The following is a 19,872-nucleotide window of genomic DNA, read 5'->3' as shown; positions in this document are numbered from 1 at the left end:
AAAAAATGTATTTTGCCGGGTTTCGGGTTCGGGGACTACCGAAACGGGTGCAAACCCATGAAACGTGTCGGGTTGTATAATGTGCCCAACAACAGCCCCGTGGGGATGAAAAGACGCCCATCCCCGTCCCCTAATAGGGTAAAAACCCGCGGGGACGCGGGTTTCGGGGCCCCGTTGCCATCTTGAGGAAAAACAGATCTTGCGGTATGGATCGAGGATTATCTCCTTCATATCCACATGGCCCGCGGTGATGATCTACATGCCATCAAATACCTCCCACTCAAACTTAAGGGACCGGCCCGGCATTAGCTCAACAGCTTGCCAGCAGACTCAATCGGTTCTTGGGAGGACCTGGAAGCCGCATTCCTTGATAACTTCCAGGGCACTTATGTGCGACCACTGGACGCCGATGACCTAAGCCACATAATTCACAGCCAGAGGAATCGGCCAGGCAATTCTGGACATGGTTCCTAACAAAGAAAAACCAGATAGTCGACTTTCCGGACGCAGAGGCCTTAGCGGCCTTCAAGCATAATATCCGTGATGAGTGGCTTGCCCGGCACCTGGGACAGGAAAAGCCGAAATCTATGGCAGCCCTCACGACACTCATGACCCGCTTTTGCGCGGGAGAAGACAGCTGGCTAGCTCGCAGCAACAACTTAACCAAGAACCGTGGTAATTCGAATACCAAGGACAAAAGTGACAGGTCGCGTCGGAACAAACAAAAGCGCCGCGTTAACAACGACAGCAACGAGGATACGGCAGTTAATGCCGGATTCCGAGGCTACAAATCCGGTCAACGGAAAAAGCCATTCAAAAGAAATACTCAGGGCCCGTCCAGTTTGGACCGAATACTCGACCGCTTGTGCCAGATACATGGTACCCCTGAAAAGGCAACCAATGACACCAACAGGGATTGTTGGGTGTTCAAGCAGGCATGCAAGTTAAGAGCCGAAAACAAAGACAAGGGGCTGCATAGCGACGACGAGGAGGAGCCCAAGCCGCCGAACAACAGTGGACAGAAGGGATTTCCCCCGCAAGTGCGGACGGTGAACATGATATACGCAACCCACATCCCCAAGAGGGAGCGGAAGCGTGCATTACGGGACGTATATGCGATGGAGCCAGTCGCCCCAAAGTTCAACCCATGGTCCTCCTGCCCGATCACCTTTGATCGAAGGGACCACCCCACTAGCATCCATCACGGCGGCTTTGCCGCACTGGTTCTAGACCCAATCATTGACGGATTTCATCTCACAAGAGTCCTCATGGACAGGGCAGCAGCCTGAACCTGCTTTACCAGGATACAGTGCGAAAAATGGGCATAGATCCCTCGAGGATCAAGCTCACCAAAACAACCTTTAAAGGCGTCATACCAGGTGTAGAAGCCAACTGTACAGGCTCAGTTACACTGGAAGTGGTCTTCGGATCTCCGGATAACTTCCGAAGCGAGGAGTTAATCTTCGACATAGTCCCGTTCCGTAGTGGCTATCACGCACTGCTCGGGCGAACCGCATTCGCAAAATTCAACGCGGTACCGCACTATGCATACCTCAAGCTCAAGATGCCAGGCCCTAGAGGAGTAATCATGGTCAATGGGAACACTGAACGCTCCCTCCGAACGGAGGAGCACATGGCAGCGCTCGTAGCAGAAGTACAAAGCAGCCTCTCTAGGCAGTTCTCCAGTTCGGCCTTCAAAAAGCCGGACACTGTCAAGCGTGCCCGGAGTACCCTACAACAAGACCGCCTAGCACGTTCTGAGCTAGCGTAGCAATGCGGCCCCAATCCTAGCCCTCGCTATATAGCGAAACCAGCGCTTCGCGTACATAACTACGCTCTTGAAATACCATGGGCACAGGGGAAGGGGCACTATCACGGCACGCCTGAAAAACGGCTTAAACCGCACCAGGGGCTGCCGGATTCCCTTTTTTCTCTTACTCTCAGGACTCCATACTTCGGACGACCCGTTCGGCAATTCAACTGCCGCACAAACGATGCAAGATCCAGGAAAGCAGACAAGCCACGCCGCATTATGGAACTCCCAGGTGGTCTCTATTGCGAGCAGTATACCTGTTTTTTAATATAATTCCGTGGCCTGCCCCTGGCCGGGACATGTTAAATAGTCCAATTTCTTTTGCTTATCGCACTATTTGTATCGTTCCGCTTTCGTAGCAGCCTTTCTATAAACAATGCATAGCTTTTTGTCTATTTTTTGCATTATCCTCTTTTTATATATGTTTATTAATAACATGTCGCATCCGTACACTGTGGTACAGCAAAATACGCCAGGGGCTTCAGTACCCATCTATATGGCGTGAGAAGTCCGTACACTTTCACAAGTGCGGCACCCCGAACTTATAGCACTATATGCATCGGCTCTGAATCATGATTCGGGTCAATGGTTGGGTTTGCCCGGCTCCTATGTTTTGGTGCCTTACGTTCCGCTATATCGGCTAAGGTAGCACTAGGAGAACTACTGCGATTGTGCCCCAGTTGAGCTGGGCTGAGCACCTCAGTAGAGAAAGCTAAAACTGACTGTCATGATGAAGCGAGAGACCGGTCGCTGTTCGAGAGGTTTTTCGAGTCCTTAAAGACTTATGCCGCTTCGAGCGAGGAACCGGCTTTGTCCGGCCAAGGCGTGGATAGCGCCCCGAACTCGGTCTTCCAAATACTAGGGGCTTCGCCGAAATTTAAAATTATAGAGTTCTATGGCTAAGTGAGAGTGTTCAAGCATTATAGTCCGATTGCCTTGTTCGTTGTGCTGATCGCCTCCCTCGAGGGACCCAATCATGGGAAAAAGAGCGCTTAGGTTTATCCCGAACACCCCAGCACTAGTGGCATGGGGGCAGAAGCCGACGACTGGCCATCTCTCAATTTTTTGATAAACGGCTACACAGAAAGTAATATTTTAAATTGAACAAGCATTGCTTAGCACATATGAACAAGTTTTCAGCGCACAGGATAACACGAGCAAGTTCATTCAAAAATTACATCCTTGGTACATTCATCCGCCATAAGGCGGGCACCAGCCAGAACATCCTTGTAATAGTTCTCGGGCTTGCGATGCTCCTTCCCCGGCGGCGGCCCGTCCCTCACAAGCTTCTCACCGTCCAGCTTACCCCAGTGCACCTTTGCACGGGCAACGGCCCTACGGGCACCTTCGATGCAGACGGAGCGCTTGATGACCTCGAGCCTTGGATAAGCCTCCACCAGCCGCCGCACCAGTCCGAAGTAGCTCCCAGGCAGGGCCTCTTCAGGCCACAGCCGAACTATGTAGCCCTTCAGGGCCTATTCGTCCGCCTTGTGGAGCTCGACCAGCTGCTTCAGCTGGTCGCTCAAGGGCACAGGGTGTCCGGCCTCAGCATACTGAGACCAGAACACCTTCTTCGTCGAGCTGCCTTCCTCGGCTCGGTAGAATGCGGCGGCATCAGATACGCTGCGAGGAAGATCTGCGAATGCCCCTGGAGAGCTCCGGATTCGGGTAAGTAACAAGTAGTTTACTTTTATATGTCTGCTTTGCATAGAGAATTCCTTACCCGCCACTATCTTTTTCACCGCATCCAATTCCTGGAGGGCCTTCTGGGCTTCGGCCTTGGCAGATTTGGCAGTTTTAAGGGCCGCAGCAAGCTCGGACGCTTGTGTCTTCGAGTCTAGCTCCAAACTCTCATGTTTTTTCGTGAGAGCCTGAAGCTCTCACTGCACCTCGCCGACCTGTGCCTCAAACTTCTCCCGCTCGGTGCGCTCCATGGCCGCTTTGTTCTCGGCCTCGGACAGCGCCTGCTTGAGGGTCGCCACCTCAGTTGTGGCCCCTACAATAAGCAGTATACTCCTGTCATTTTTTGCAATTGCGTCTTCTTATAGGCATTTTTTCTATAAGGTATCTCTTACCTTCTTTCTCCTCGAGCTGCCGTTTGGCAAGGCCGAGCTCTTGCTCGGTCCGCTCGAGGCCCTGCTTCAGGGCACCCACCTCCGCAGTCAGTGCGGCGGTGGCCAGCGGCGAAGCCTGCATACGTATATTGACTCCTTTTTAGTTAGACTCCTGCGATATTTAATAGATCCTCTATTCGGCTTTTCTTTCCAAACGCCAAACAGAGCATCAGGGGCTACTGTCTATGCGGTAATATTTTTACATATTTTTACTTACCTCGAAGCCTGTTAGAAGGCTAGCACAAACTTCAGTCAGTCCGCTTTTGGCGGACCGAACCTTCTGGACCACCGTACTCATGATGGTACGGTGCTCCTCGTCGATGGAGGCGCCCTTAAGCACCTCCAGCAGATTGTACGGCACCTCCGGTTGGATGGAGGATGCCAGCTCAATAGGCTTGCTCCTCTTGGCAGGAGTTCGCCTGCCGCGGTCCGGAACCGTTGATGCTTCCAGCGCGGTGTCCGGCTTAAAGCCGGACTTGGAGCCCTGGGGGGTCTTGTCCCCTTTACTCCTGGAGTCTGGGAGGTCGCCTCGCGGCTCCTCCTGGACCACCTCCTCTTGCCCCGGAGCTTGTTGCGACGCCACTTTGGCGTAATCCGCAGCACAGGGGGAGGCAGCGGGCGGAACTTAATTCACGTCCGATGAATCCAGGGAGCCGCTCGACGACTCGTCGAGCCCGTCCTTGGGCGGGCTGCATGATTATATTCGACATTAGGGAAAGCTGTGCAACAAAAGGAATATCATGAGTGACTCTGGTATCCGAACACTTACGATTTCGCCGGATGCTTGGCCCTGTCCGGCCACTCCTCTTCGTCCTCGTCGGCGTCGGGGGCGTAGTCCGGCGAGGGGTTTTCCTCTTCGTGGACCCTTCGGCCTCCCCTACTGGGGCGGCCTTCCTCTTCTTTCGTCCCCCCGCTGGAGGGGAAGAGGTTTATTCTTCCTCCTCCTTGTCTTCACGGGAGGAGTGCGTCTTGGACTCGTCGGACGACGAGTCCGACACCACCATATGCCGGGAACTCTTTCGAGTCCCCGTGGCCTTCTTCTTCTTGGCCTTCTTCTCCGGCACCACATAAGGTGTCGGAACCAGCAGCTTCACTAGGAGAGCAGGGGCTGGGTCTTCGGGCAAGGGAGCCGGACAGTTAATCAGTCCGGACTTCGCCTGCCAATCCTGTCAAAGCAGGACGCTGCGAGCTGAATCCGCGGTCTTCGGAGGCGGATGCGGGAGCCTCGGCGCCTTTGGTTAGCCCCTTCCAGACATCTTCGTACATCGTGTCGAAGAGCCTGCTCAGAGTTCGGTGCTGCGCCAGGTTAAACTCCCGCAAATTGAAGTCCCGTTCTTGACACGGAAGGATCCGGCGGACGAGCATGACCTGGACTATGTTGACAAGCTTGAGCTGCTTGTTCACCAGGGACTGGATGCATTTTTGCAATCCGGTCACCTCTTCTTTGTCGCCCCGCGACAAGCCTGTCTCCTTCCAGGACGTGAGCCGCATAGGGGGTCCGGATTGGAATTCAGGGGCTACGATCCACTTCGGATTGCGTGGCTCGGTGATGTAAAACCACCCTGACTGCCATCCCTTCAAGGTCTCCACAAAGGAGCCCTCGAGCCATAGGATGTTGGCTATTTTTCCCACCATGGCACCTCCACACTCCGCCTGGTTGCCGCGCACCACCTTTGGCTTGACGTTGAAGGTCTTGAGCCAGAGGCCTAAATGGGGGCGGATGCAGAGGAAAGCCTCGCACACGACGATAAACGCCGAGATATTGAGGATGAAGTTCGGGGCCAGATCATGGAAATCTATGCCATAGTAGAACATGAGCCCGCGGACAAATGGGTGGAGAGGAAAACCCAGTCCGCGGAGGAAGTGGGGAAGAAATACTACCCTCTCATGGGGCCTTGGGGTGGGGAGAAGCTGCCCCTCCTCAGGAAGCCGGTGCGTGATGTCTTTGGACAAGTATCCGGCCTTCCTTAGCTTTTTGACATGGCCCTCCGTGACGGAGGAGACCATCCACTTGCCTCCCGCTCCGGACATTGTTGGAGAAGGTTGAGGTAGGAAGTGCGGGCTTGGGCGCTGGAGCTCGGGTGCGCAGAAGATGGATAGGCAAAGGAGGAAGAAGGCGTAGGTAAAAAGTGGATCCTTATCCCCTTATATGGGCGGATGCGACTATGCGTCCTCACTAGCCTAGTAAAACTCGCTTGCGTCCCAAGCACCGTGATAAATGGCGCGGTTGGGTTACCCACATCCTATTGACGAGAATCCCGTAAATAAAGGGGACACGATCTCTGCTTTGACAAGACGTGCCAAGGAAACCGCCTCGCAAAACACGCTGAGGTGGAGAAGTGAAAACGATTCGAATAAAGGCTTGGCCGTAGTGTGATGTCATGCTACGGAATACATCAGCGGATTAGATTTGTGTTAATATTATTCTCTCTGTGGCAATACGTGGAAACTTATTTTGCAGAGCCGGACACTACTCTTGGTGTTTACAAACTTTTATGAAGAATTTGGAGGAGGAACCCGCCTTGCAATGCCGAAGACAATCTACGCGCCAGACTCGTCGTCGTTGAAGCCTGGTTCAGGGGCTACTGAGGGAGTCCTGGATTAGGGGGTGTTCGGGTAGCCGGACTATACCTTCAGCCGGACTCCAGGACTGTGAAGATATGAGATTGAAGACTTCGTCCCGTGTCCGGATGGGACTTTCCTTGGCGTGGAAGGCAAGCTTGGCGATGCGGATATTCAAGATCTCCTACCATTGTAACCGACATTGTGTAACCCTAACCCCCTCCGGTGTCTATATAAACTGGAGGGTTTTAGTCCATAGGACAACTTCATCATACAACAATCATACCATAGGCTAGCTTCTAGGGTTTAGCCTCCTTGATCTCGTGGTAGATCTACTCTTGTACTACCCATATCATCAATATTAATCAAGCAGGACGTATGGTTTTACCTCCATCAAGAGGGCCCGAACCTGGGTAAAACATCATGTTCCTTGCCTCCTGTTACCATCCAGCCTAGACGCGGACCCCCTACCCGAGATCCGCCGGTTTTGACACCGACACCTGTAGTTGAAGAATTGTTGGATGAGTTATCTTGTGTTGTAACACTTTCCAAACTAAATAGCTGGGCATCGACAGCGACAATCAGCGGATGAAGGAGTGGATGAAAAGGGTACCTGAAGTCAACCAGTGCCCTGTGCCACTGATCGTGATATGCTATTTTCCAATCCGGATTTCGGATCACAGTTGGAGGAAATGTCTCAACAAGGTTGACGAGGAGTGACCGATCACTTGAGGGAACGATCGAGGAGACCGATCTCCCTTCCAGGAAAGCAACATCTGGTGAATGGGTTCAGTAAGGTAGAAGGAAAGGGCCCCTCCCGACCTGGGAAATTCACAGCAGGAAAGACTGGCACCGATCAGTGAAAGCGAACCCTTCAGTACATCGCGTTCAGCCCTCCCTCAAAATCCCATTTGTTTTTTTGAGGAATCACTCTTGATCCTCTAAAGGCTCTTCTCCAGTGTTTCCAGTCTAGCTGTGTCAAATCGGGTGTGAAGTGTCCTCCTAGGTTCTGGCTGGTAGAGCAGAGGACTGAAAATCCTCTTTAGTTTCACGCATGGGACTCTAAGTCCCAATTGCGCTAGCTCTGTGGTTCGATTCCACAATAGAACGAACAATGAATGAATGTGGGCGGTCAACCAGGTAAGCCTGTGCCCAAGCGTTGGTCAAGTGAGTCCTTCTACAAAACAAATTACCCAAATCTCGCCCCGTAGTAAGAGGGGTAGTTATGAACCCTGTGGACCACCCGGACCATCGTCGAGCAAATGTTCCTTCAAAGGCGCGGAGCGTGCTATGGCAGATTTTCATCCCGCAAGAGGATGCGCCTAACTAAAACGCCGAAAGGCAGTGCAGCCCAATCCGTTGCTTTGCTTGTTGGGTCCACTTTTTGAAAGTTTCTTTGAGTAACCTTCTCGCTCTTTTCTCTATTGGGGGATCTAGGTATATCTTCCAACTCTCCTTCCTACACACTGGCATACAAAGCAGCCTCTATCTCGGCGGGATCAAATATATGACGAGATTGCCAGACATTGTGATCGTCCTGTCATCCCCACCTTCCTCCAGTATCTCACTGGCAGTCCCTCGTGAGTGCGGCACGCACCTTTTTCTTTGTTTCGGAGCGGGGCGCGTACTATTACCACTACATTCCACACCATTTTCTGGCCTTCATGCCGAGTCTTCCTCCTCCGCCAACTCGACGTCGTCGTAACCAATTTCCTGGTCTTCTCGGCTGGAATCTACAATCTACACCTCTCCAAACACAATATCTTGAGTACCCGGAGAAGTTCTCTTTGTCTTCGAGCTTTTATTCCTCAATCCTCAGCTTGCTTTCTTTCCCTAGCACACACTTAGTAGATAGTAGGCACAGGTCCGCTAAGAGCTCATCGAACTTGACTTGTAGAGTGAGACCTGTGCTCGATATGGTTCATTTCAGGGCTGTTGTTATGTTAGGTGTTTATGAATCTGATTGGAAGGGGACTTAGACCCGATGGATTGGGATATATAAGCTTATTCTTCCAACTGGATTGAGTCATAGTGCAACGTTACTTCATTCAAGTTATACCCACTTTACTTTAATTGATCTCGTTGCTACTGCCTATAAAGAAGAAATAAGTAATAGGTAGGGATGACAGGATTTGAACCTGTGACATTTTGTACCCAAAACAAACGCGCTACCAAGCTGCGCTACATCCCTTTTCCAAATTAAATTGTTGTACAATGCCATTGTATAGGCTGACTAAGAAGATCTTCAAATTGTCTTACCTGAAAAGATGAGTTATTCAAAGGAATACCTGAAGAATAGAATAGAATAGAATAAACACATGGACGGGTGTCATTGAATATCATGGGGTACGAACATCTAAGGTCATGGTGTAGGGTATTGGATAGGCTGGTGGGTTTACGCAGACTTATGGAGAAGCCTAATTTTACAAGAAAGTGAGTGGGAGCTCTATAGCATTTCTCATATTGTATGTGGTTGACATACTGTTGATGGGAAATGATATAGAATTCTTGGAAAGCATAAAGGCCTACTTGAACAAGTGTTTTTCAATGAAGGATCTTGGAGAAGCTGCTTATATATTAGGCATCAAGATCTATAGAGATAGATCGAGACGCCTCATTGGTCTTTCACAGAGTACGTACCTTGACAAGATATTGAAGAAGTTCAAAATGGATCAGTCAAAGAAGGGGTTCTTGCCTGTATTGCAAGGTACGAGATTGAGCACGGCTCAATGCCCGACCACAACAGAAGATAGAGAAAAGATGAGTGTCGTCCCCTATGCCTCGGCCATTGGGTCTATCATGTATGCTATGCTGTGTACCAGACCTGATGTAAACCTTGCCGTAAGTTTGGTAGGAAGGTACCAAAATAATCCCGGCATGGAACACCGGACAGCGGTCAAGAATATCCTGAAGTACCTGAAAAGGACTAAGGATATGTTTCTCGTTTATGGAGGTGATGAAGAGCTCGTCGTAAAGGGTTACGTCGATGCTAGCTTCGACACAGATCTGGATGACTCTAAGTCATAAACCGGATACGTGTATATTTTGAATGGTGTGGCAGTAAGCTGGTGCAGTTGCAAGCAAAGCGTTGTTGCGGGATCTACATGTGAAGCGGAGTACATGGCAGCCTCGGAGGCAGCACAAGAGGCAATCTGGGTGAAAGAGTTCATTACCGACCTAGGAGTCATACCCAATGCGTCGGGCCCGATGACTCTCTTATGTGACAACACTGGAGCTATTGCCCTTGCCAAGGAGCCCAGGTTTCACAGGAAGACCAGGCATATCAAGCGTCGCTTCAACTCCATTCGTGAAAGTGTTCAAAATGGAGACATAGATATTTGTAAAGTACATACGGACCTGAATGTGGCAGATCCGTTGACTAAACCTCTCCCTAGAGCAAAACATGATCAACACCAGAACCGCATGGGTGCTCGATTCATCACAATGTAACTAGACTATTGACTCTAGTGCAAGTGGGAGACTGTTGGAAATATGCCCTAGAGGCAATAATAAAATGGTTATTATTATATTTCTTTGTTCATGATAATTGTCTATTGTTCATGCTATAATTGTGTTATCCGGAAATCGTAATACATGTGTGAATACATAGACCACAACACGTCCCTAGTGAGCCTCTAGTTGACTAGCTCGTTGATCAGAAGATAATCATGGTTTCCTGACTATGGACATTGGATGTCATTGATAACGGGATCACATCATTAGGAGAATGATGTGATGGACAAGACCCAATCCTAAGCATAGCTCAAAGATCGTGTAGTTCGTTTGCTATAGCTTTTCCGAATGTCAAGTATCATTTCCTTAGACCATGAGATTGTGCAACTCCCGGATACCGTAGGAGTGCTTTGGGTGTGCCAAACATCACAACGTAACTGGGTGACTATAAAGGTACACTACAGGTATCTCCGAAAGTGTCTGTTGGGTTGGCACGAATCGAGACTGGGATTTGTCACTCCGTATGATGGAGAGGTATCTCTGGGCCCACTCGGTAATGCATCATCATAATGAGCTCAATGTGACCAAGTGGTTGATCACGGGATCATGCATTACAGTACAAGTAAAGTGACTTGCCGGTAACGAGATTGAACGAGGTATTGGGATACCGACGATCGAGTCTCGGGCAAGTAATGTACCGATTGACAAAGGGAATTGTATACGGATTGATTGAATCCTCGACATCGTGGTTCATCTGATGAGATCATCGAGGAGCATGTGGGAGCCAACATGGGTATCCAGATCCAGCTATTGGTTATTGACCGGAGAGTCGTCTCGGTCATGTCTGCGTGTCTCCCGAACCCGTAGGGTCTACACACTTAAGGTTCGGTGACGCTAGGGTCATTGAGATATTAGTATATGGTAACCTGAAAGTTGTTCGGAGTCTCGGATGAGATCTCGGACGTCACGAGGAGTTCCGGAATGGTCCGGAGGTGAAGATTTATATATAGGAAGTCAAGTTTCGGCCATCGGGAAAGTTTCAGGGGTACTCGGTATTGTACCGAGACCACCGAAAGGGTCTCGGGGGTCCACCGGGTGGGGCCACCTATCCCGGAGGGCCCCATGGGCTTAAGTGGGAGGGGAACCAGCCCCTAGTGGGCTGGTGCGCCCCCCTTGGGCCTCCCCCTGCGCCTAGGGTTGGAAACCCTAGGGGTGGGGGCGCCCCACTTGGCTTGGGGGGAAAGCGACCCCCTTGGCGGCCGCCCCCCTTGGAGATTGGATCTCCTAGGGCCGGCGCCCCCCTGGGGACCCTATATATAGTGGGGGGGAGGGAGGGCAGCCGCACCCCAGCCCTTGGCCTCTCCCTCTCCCTGTGCTTGGCGAAGCCCTGCCGAGATCACTGTTGCTTCCAGCACCATGCCGTTGTGCTGCTAGATCTTCATCAACCTCTCCTTCCCCCTTGCTGGATCAAGTTGGAGGAGACGTCTTCCCAACCGTACGTGTGTTGAACGCGGAGGTGCCATCCGTTCGGCGCTAGGTCATCGGTGATTTGGATCACGATGAGTACGACTCCATCAACCCCGTTCTCTTGAACATTTCCGCGCGCGATCTACAAGGGTATGTAGACGCACTCCCCTCTCCCTCGTTGCTAGATGACTCCATAGATTGATCTTGGTGATGCATAGAAAATTTTAAATTCTGCTACATTCCCCAACATAGATGTTAATTGAAGCACACATTTATTTGTCTACGCTATCCTTCTGAGTTCCGATTATTCAATACCTGTTGGATTATGGATGGGCTTAGGCTCATATAAGACAGGTTAATCTCTAAGGCCCATGCATGTGTATGGCAAGTGGTGGGAAGTATGGAAAGCTTAGTACCATAGTGCTACAGTAAGAAGAGTGAGACCTCTTTATAAGGGTTGCTCCATCACTTGCTATTGGGAGCTTGGGAATAGGAGTTGTACATGCACGCTCCTCCTCCTCCGCCACTCACCTTGCCTCGCCTCGTCACGACGCGCGTGCGCGCGCCGCGGGTTGCGGGAATGATCCTAGCTGAAGCTTATTTTTGCCGGTCAAGAATGGTTAATTAATCTCGTATTAATACGAGTCGCGTACGGAAGTGCCACTGTCCGAGACGTTGGACCGTGGGCTGTTCATGGACTCGGTCATGGGCCTGAGCCCATGCCCATCTACTCGAAGGCCTATATAAGAAGGCACTGGCTAGTGGAGTGAACCCTAAATCAGTTCACTCACTCCCTATCGTACAACCCTAGCCGTCATCTACTGTTCCTCTCACTGAGCTGTCTCTGGCGATCCCATACCGACGACCATGTGCACGGTTGGTCAGGAGAGCAGGTGCCTCCGGAACCCTGTCGATCGAGATCCTACTCGGGAGAATGGTAATAAGGTTTTTGGGGAGCGTCTCGACGCGACTGCTCCCGATCCGTCCCTTTCTTTGTCCACCTCTGCTTCCACTACTTCTTCTACATCGACTCCATGGCTGACGACGAAGTCGCCAAGAAGAAGGCCTTGGCTGATGGCGAGGCTGCTGCTATCGTCGCTGCATTGGCCTGGCCAACCGGAGGGTTTAACTCGTTCATCCCCTATTTGCTCATTCATGTGCTAGCCGTATATATGCTGTCCATAGATGGTTCGGTTCTATGTACTATACGTGCTCACATGCTTAGGTATCGGTATGAGATGCATAACGTATTTGCCATGTTTACTGTCTACTCAACGATTAGATTGATCGAGAAAGTGCTAATATTTCCAACAATCCGAAAACCTTATTTTAGGCACTTTTCGACTCATGGGTTCGCCACTACTCTAAAACCGGAAAAGTTTACTAGAACGCATTTTAAGCGTTGGCAGACGAGGACCACCTTGTGGCTCACAGGAATGAACATATTCTGGGTTAGTGGTGTGTCTCCCACGGTAGCGATTGCTCCTGAACAGGAGAATGCATTTAGGGAGGCAACCACCATCTTTCTGGGAGCCGTTCTTACTGTGATCGGAGACAAGCTTCTAGACGCATATCTCCATATGTGTGTTGCCAAGAATTTGTGGGATGCGCTCGAAGCTAAATTCGGTGCAACTGATGCTGGAAGCGAGTTGTATGCTATGGAGCAGTTCCATGATTACAAAATGGTTGATAACTGTTCTGTACTAGACCAGGCCTATGAGATACAATGCATCGCTAAGGAGCTGGAGCTCCTGAAGTGTGAGTTACCGGACAAGTTTGTCGCAGGTTGCATTATTGCAAAACTCCCTCCTGGATGGAGGAACTTTGCTACTTGTCTCAAGCACTTGAGACGTGAATTGTCTGTTGAGGATGTCATTGGTCATCTAAGTGTTGAGCAGAACTCGAGAGAAAGGACTCACACGTGAAAGGGCCAGAGGGTTCTTCTAGCGCTAATATGGTGCAGAAGAACTCCCACAAGTTCAAGGGAAAGAACTCTGTCTAGCAGAATACTACCTTTAAAAAGAAGGGTAAGAAGACCTTCAAGAAGAACAAGAAGGATGAGGGCTGCTTTACTTGTGGTTCGGTTGAACATTGGGCCAACAAGTGCCCAAACAAGTATAAGAAGTCAGGACAGGACACCAAGTCTGTCAATGTCACTTTGAGCAACAATGATGGGGCATATGGGTATGGTAATCTGTTTACCGTACTTCCAGTTTGTCAGTCCACCGATTGGTGGGTTAACACTGGGCCAATATTCATGTGTGTGCTGATCTGTCTTTGTTTTCTTCTTACCAGGTCACACAAGATTGTTCCGTCCTGATGGGGAACGGCTCGCATGCTTTTGTTCATGGTGTTGGCACGGTAGATCTGAAGTTTACTTCAGGAAAGATCGTGCAACTAAAGAACATGCAGCATGTCCCCGCCATCAAGAAGAATCTCGTTAGTGGCTCCCTTCTATGTAAAGAAGGGTTTAAGTTAGTATTTGAATCTAACAAAGTAGTCGTATCTCGTAATGGAATATTTGTTGGAGAAGGATATGATTGTGGTGGTTTGTTCCACCTTTCCCTGGAGGATTTCTGTAATAAAGTCGTGAATCAAATTCATTCCAATGTGAACGAATGTGAGGTTTGGCATTCACATCTTTGTCACACAAATTTCGGTTGTATGACGCGGCTAGCTAAGATGAATCTAATCCCGAGTTTCACTTTATCCAAGGGCTCTAAGTGCCATGCGTGTGTGCAAGCAAAGCAACCTTGTAAGCCTCACACGCCTGTGAAGGAGAGACACCTGGCACCACTAGAGCTCATACATTCAGATCTCTGTGAGATGAATGGTGTGTTAACTAAAGGTGGAAAGAAATACTTCATGACTTTGATTGATGATTACACTAGATTCTGTTATGTGTATTTGTTAAATATAAAGCATGAGGCTCTACACTACTTTAAAATCTATAAGGCTAAAGTTGAGAACCAACTTGAGAAGAAAATAAAACAAGTCCAGTCTGATCGTGGTGGAGAGTACTTTTCTAGTGAGTTTGATTTATTCTGTGTGGAACATGGTATTATTCATGAGAGGACGCCTCCCTATTCACCCCAGTCAAACGGGGTTGCCGAACGGAAAAACCATACTCTAACTGATCTGGCTAACGCCATGTTAGATACATCGGGTTTATCCAAGGCATGGTGGGGGAGGCTATATTGACATCATGTCATGTCCTAAATACAGTTCCCTCAAAGGATAATGAGACTACTCCCTATGAGCAATGGGAAAAGAAAAGAACTACACTCTCTTACTTGCGCACTTGGGGCTGTTTGGCGAAAGTCAATGTGTCGATCCCCAAAAAGTGTAAGCTTGGTCCGAAGACCGCAGACTACGTTAATTTGGGCTATGCTAAGAAAGCGTTGGCTATAGATTTCTAGTTGTCAAATCCGAGGTACCTGACCAGAAGGTTGGTACAATTATAGAGTCTAAGGATGCTACATTCTTTGAGGATATTTTCCCCATGAGAGATATGCAAAGCACTTCTAGACTGGAATCTGATGAGACTCCTGAACCTGTCATTCCGATGGAATACTATGAAAACAAAAGTGAGGAAAGTTCCATGGAGGATGACGAGGAAGCTCCTGTCAGGAGCAAGAGGCAAAGGACTGCAAAGTCTTTTGGTGATGATTTCCTCGTGTACCTCGTGGATGATGACACTCCCAGTTCCATTTCAGAAGCTTATGCATCTCCGCATGCTGACTACTGGAAGGATGCTGTCCGTAGCGAGATGGATTCCATCATGGCTAACGGGACATGGGAGATCACTGACCGTCCTTATGGTTGCCAACCATTGGGATGCAAGTGGGTGTTCAAGAGGAAGCTTAGGCCCAATGGTACTGTTGAGAAGTACAAGGCTAGGCTTGTGGTCAAGGGTTATACCCAGAAAGAAGAAGAGGATTTCTTCGATACTTACTCACCTGTGGCTAGACTGACAACCATTCGAGTGCTACTCGCTGGCTGCCTCGCATGGTCTTCTCGTTCATCAGATGGACGCTAAGACGACTTTCCTTAACAGAGAGCTAGACGAGGAAATTTACATGCAACAGCCGGATGGCTTTGTAGTAAATGGTCAGGAAAGAGAGGTGTGTAAGCTAGTGAAATCTTTGTATGGCCTGAAACAAGCGCCTAAGCAATGGCATGAGAAGTTTAATACAACTTTGACATCTGCTGGCTTTGTTCTTAACGAAGCTGGCAAATGTGTATACTATTGCTATGGTTGGGGAGAAGGAGTTATACTGTGTCTGTATGTCGATGACATACTGATATTTGGGACCCACCTCAAAGTCATTGAGGAGGTCAAGGCTTTTCTATCTCATAACTTTGAGATGAAAGACCTGGGTGTGGCTGATGTTATCTTGAACATCAAGCTACTGAGAAATACTGAGGGTGGAATTACACTTTTGCAACCCCGCTATGTTGAGAAGATCTTGAGTCGTTTTGTATATTCGGACTGCAAACCTTCTGCGACACCATATGATCCTAGCGTGCGGATTCGAAAGTTCGAAGGCACGGCTGTAGATCAATTGAGATATTCTCAAGTGGTTGGTTCACTGAGGTACCTAGCCTGTGCTACTTGTCCTGACATCTCAAACTGAGCCGGTTTGTTTCCAATCCGGGAGATGTGCATTGGCATGCTGTTGAGCGAGTGATGCGCTATTTGCAAGGTACTATGAACTACGAGATTCACTATTCTGAGTACCCGATGGTACTTGAGGGGTATAGTGATTCGAATTGGATGTCACAGCCCTAGAATTGTTTGGAGATAGTTGCATCAGTGAGCGTCATGCATCCTGTTAATTTCAAGAACCTTGAAATGAGGAAAGTGAAAGCCTCAGAAATCAATTTAAAAGAAGGGCAAGAACCCTTTAAATTGCATTCATTGTTTCCAAAATGCCTTCATAAATGTTTGTTAATTTTTGGCAAGGCTTTGAGATCAAACCAAAAATAGGGAACAGTTTTGTGGAATATTTTGGGCACTGAATTTAAATCACTATCCTATTTGAATTTGGAAATATACCCAAATATATATATATGATATATCTCCAAATACCTCTGATATATTTTATGTGCATTTGGAAAAGTCCATTTTGCAACATGAAATTATTAGAGGATAATTGACACTGTTTTTGAAACTGTTTTGAATTTTAAAAGCAGTGGCAAAGATAAACTAAAAACAAACAGAACAAAAAAACAGAAACAGAGAGAGAGAGTTACCTGGACTTACCTCGGCCCACCTACCTGTTGCCGGCCCAGCTTCACCGGCCCAGCCCACCACCGCAGCCCCCTCTGTCGTCTTCCTCCCCGTGCTAGTAGACAGGGCGCGTGCTCGTCACGTGCGCGCCAGCTCCTGCTTGCACCGCAACGCTCCGGCTCTTCTGAACGCGCCATGAAGACGCCCTCGACCCCCTGCGTCTCTCCTCTCTCGCTCTAGACCCCTCCCCCTCCTCTGCTCTCTCTCACGCGCACGGCCGAGCGAGACCGTCGCGCCGCTTGCGGTCACCGCGTCCACCGTGTTCCTCGAGCCGCCCCGAGCTATCCCCGAGCTCCGCCACCTCGTTCCCTACCTCCTCACCGAGCCAAGCTACCGGAAGGGCCCCGAAGCGCCACCCCCGTCGCTTTTCCCCTCCTCAGCCGCCGGAGATTCGCCTCGCCGCCCCGCTCAGCTCCGGCCTTCCCCGAGCCCGCTTCGACGCCTACTGCAACCGCCGTGAGCTGCTGCTCCTCCTTCCCCTCTCCGTTTTCTCGGTTGCACGCGGTAGTCGCTGTTTCGCCGATGACCGAACTCCGCCGCCGCCTGCGCTCGCCGCCGCCTGCGCTCGTCGCCGCCGATGCTCCGGTAACCATTTGGTCCCGGGCGCGTGTCCACCGAGCTCGCTGCATCGCGTAGAGCATCTCCAGTGCTTCGCCCCGCCTGTTTACACAGCGCAGCCGCACTCCCGCGCACACCCGAACACCGGCCGCCGCGGCCGAGCTCCTCGTCGTCGTCTCCGGCCGCCCCAGGCCCTGCAACCACCGCCGTTGGACGCGTCGCATCGCGGCCGTTCCAACGAGACCAGCCCCGCTTGCTCCCGTCGCCGGAGTTGGCCGGGCGGGTAACGCCGCCTCGTCCTGGTTACGCCGGCGATTAGCCGCCGGTGATAGCCACTGTTTGGGGATTAAACACCCCGCTAACTAAGCCTCTAAGCCACTGACAGCCGGGCCCCACCACCTAACTAACCGGCTAACTAAAATAGGTTAAGGTAAAGCTAATTGCAGTGGCCCCAGGTGCATTTTTGACTATGCTGACGTGTCCGTTGACCGGGCTCCACCTGTCTGTGACCCTAGGCAGCACTGGGTCACTGACCAGTGGGTCCCACTGGTCAGGTTTGACCTGGACTACGTTTGTTGACCAGATGACGTCAGCATGATGCAAGGCTGACGCAGTAAATGCTTTTCTGTATTTTTAAATAAATCTAAATGATTTATTTAATTCCAGAAAATAGCCAAAACTTCTAAAATTCATAGAAAATTATCTATAACTCACAATGAAATAAATTATATATGAAAAATTGTCAGAAAAATTCAAGGAATCTGTTTATGGCATTTGCATGCATGTTTGAACAACCTAGGGTTGTTGTACAGGGCAATTTTCATAATTGACATTTAAATAAGCACATATGGAGTTTGAATTTGAACCCTTGGTTCAAACCAACTTCATTTAATATGATTGCTAGCAATTAGGCCAATCAACAACATATTGCCATGTCACATTCATGCATCATATTGTTGCATTGCATCGATTGTGTCCTTCTCTGTTTGCCGGTAACCGTCCCCTCTCAGACGATGATGTTTCCGACGACATGATCGATGACACCGATGAAGAACTATATTATCTTCAGAAGTGCCAGGCAAGAAAAAACCCCTTGTTCATTCCGATACAATCCCACTCTCTCGCTCCTGCTCTCTTTTACTGCATTAGGACAATAACGATTCAACTGTTACATGCTGCGGTAGTTGAACCCTTTTCCTCTGCATGACCTGTCATTGCCACAGTAAATAGATGAAACCCACTAGCATGAGTAGTTGTTGTTTGAGCCCTGATGTGCCTACTCATTCATGCTTGTTTGTCATGCCTGCTATTGCATAGAGTTGTGTCAGGTCTGATTCATCGGGGATGAATCGGAGGTGTGTGAACATGTCCTACTGTGTGTGAGCTAAGTGTGTGAACACGATTTGGTAAAGGTAGCAGTGAGAGGCCATGCAGGAGTACATGGTGGGTTGTCTCATTGAAACCATCCTCAAGAACTGAGTTCTGTGTCTGTGATCCATGAACATCTACTACCACTCATTGGGATCCTTAATTGACCCTCTCGGCTTCTTAATCACCCTAGTACTCTGTCCAGGAGTTGCAACTAGTTTCTGGTGTTTGTAGGTTATGTGTTGGCGGCCGTGCGTAGCGCTGACCCTAGGGATGGGCTATGATGCGATAGATACACCATGGCACGGTGTACCGGGCGCCCGTTTGGTGTCTCGGGAACCCTGTTCACATCGTTCGGGGCCGTATGTGGAAACCTCGGCCGGACTCCCTGCGGATGGAACCTAGATAGGCGATAAACCTGGACTAGAGACTTGAGTGTTTAGGTAGGCTGTGGCCGACACCCTCGCCAGGCTTCCGCTTGAAGGTTGCCGAGATACATGACGTGTATATGGTGATAAGTGGTGGGAGCGTGTGTGAAGAAGTACACCCCTGTAGGGTTATCATTATCTATTCGAATAGCCGGATTCCTCGGATATGGGACCTTGGACCCCTTGCATAGTTCATAGACAAGTGAAAGTGGATACTCTAAAACTCGCAAGATAAGCGTGAGTGCTATGGATGGCCTTCTCGTAGGGAGACGGGAGCGGATCTGTAGTGGTGTATTGATATGGTGAATATGTGGACTCGTGTGCGCCACCTCAAAAGAGTTGCTTGCAGTCGTAGTTTAGGTTAGCTACTGAGTCAAAGCTGGCTTGCTGTAGTTAAACCCCACCATCCCTTTGTTGATGCCGATGCATATGTAGCTAGTTCTGATGTAAGTCTTGCTGAGTACTTTTGTACTCACGTTTGCTTAATTTATGTTTTGCAGAGAGACTTCAGTCTCGCTAGTAGTTCCGCGTGGGCTTCGACGTTTAGCTTGATACCTCAGCTACGATCTTGTGTCCTCGGCATGATCTGGTAGATAGTCAGGCTTCTTAGCCTTTTTCATTTGTAGATGTCTGTACTCAGACATGTTAAGCTTCCGTGTGTGCTTTGATTTGTATGCTATGATTGTTGGGTCATGAGACCCATGTTTGTAATATCTCGCTCCTCGGAGCCTAATGAATAAATGTTTGAGTCGTAGAGTTATGTTGTGATGCTATGTTGTATTTACACATATCGAGCATATTGTGTGTATGATTGAA

At 49.5% G+C, this 19,872-nt stretch overlaps 1 non-coding gene and 1 pseudogene across 1 annotated transcript; one reads left to right on the top strand and one right to left on the bottom strand.

Moving 5' to 3' along the window:
* Nucleotides 1-19,872, top strand: part of LOC119358991 — a 51,647-nt pseudogene that overhangs the window by 12,295 nt on the left and 19,480 nt on the right.
* TRNAP-UGG lies at nucleotides 8,607-8,680 on the bottom strand. The gene has a single exon. It is a non-coding gene; the product is annotated as a tRNA-Pro (tRNA).

The sequence above is a fragment of the Triticum dicoccoides genome, chromosome 2A (genome assembly GCF_002162155.2).
Source record: "Triticum dicoccoides isolate Atlit2015 ecotype Zavitan chromosome 2A, WEW_v2.0, whole genome shotgun sequence".
Lineage (NCBI taxonomy): Eukaryota > Viridiplantae > Streptophyta > Magnoliopsida > Poales > Poaceae > Triticum > Triticum dicoccoides.
The sequence above is the reverse complement of the archived record's forward strand: the minus strand, read 5'-3'. Positions and strand labels throughout refer to the sequence as shown.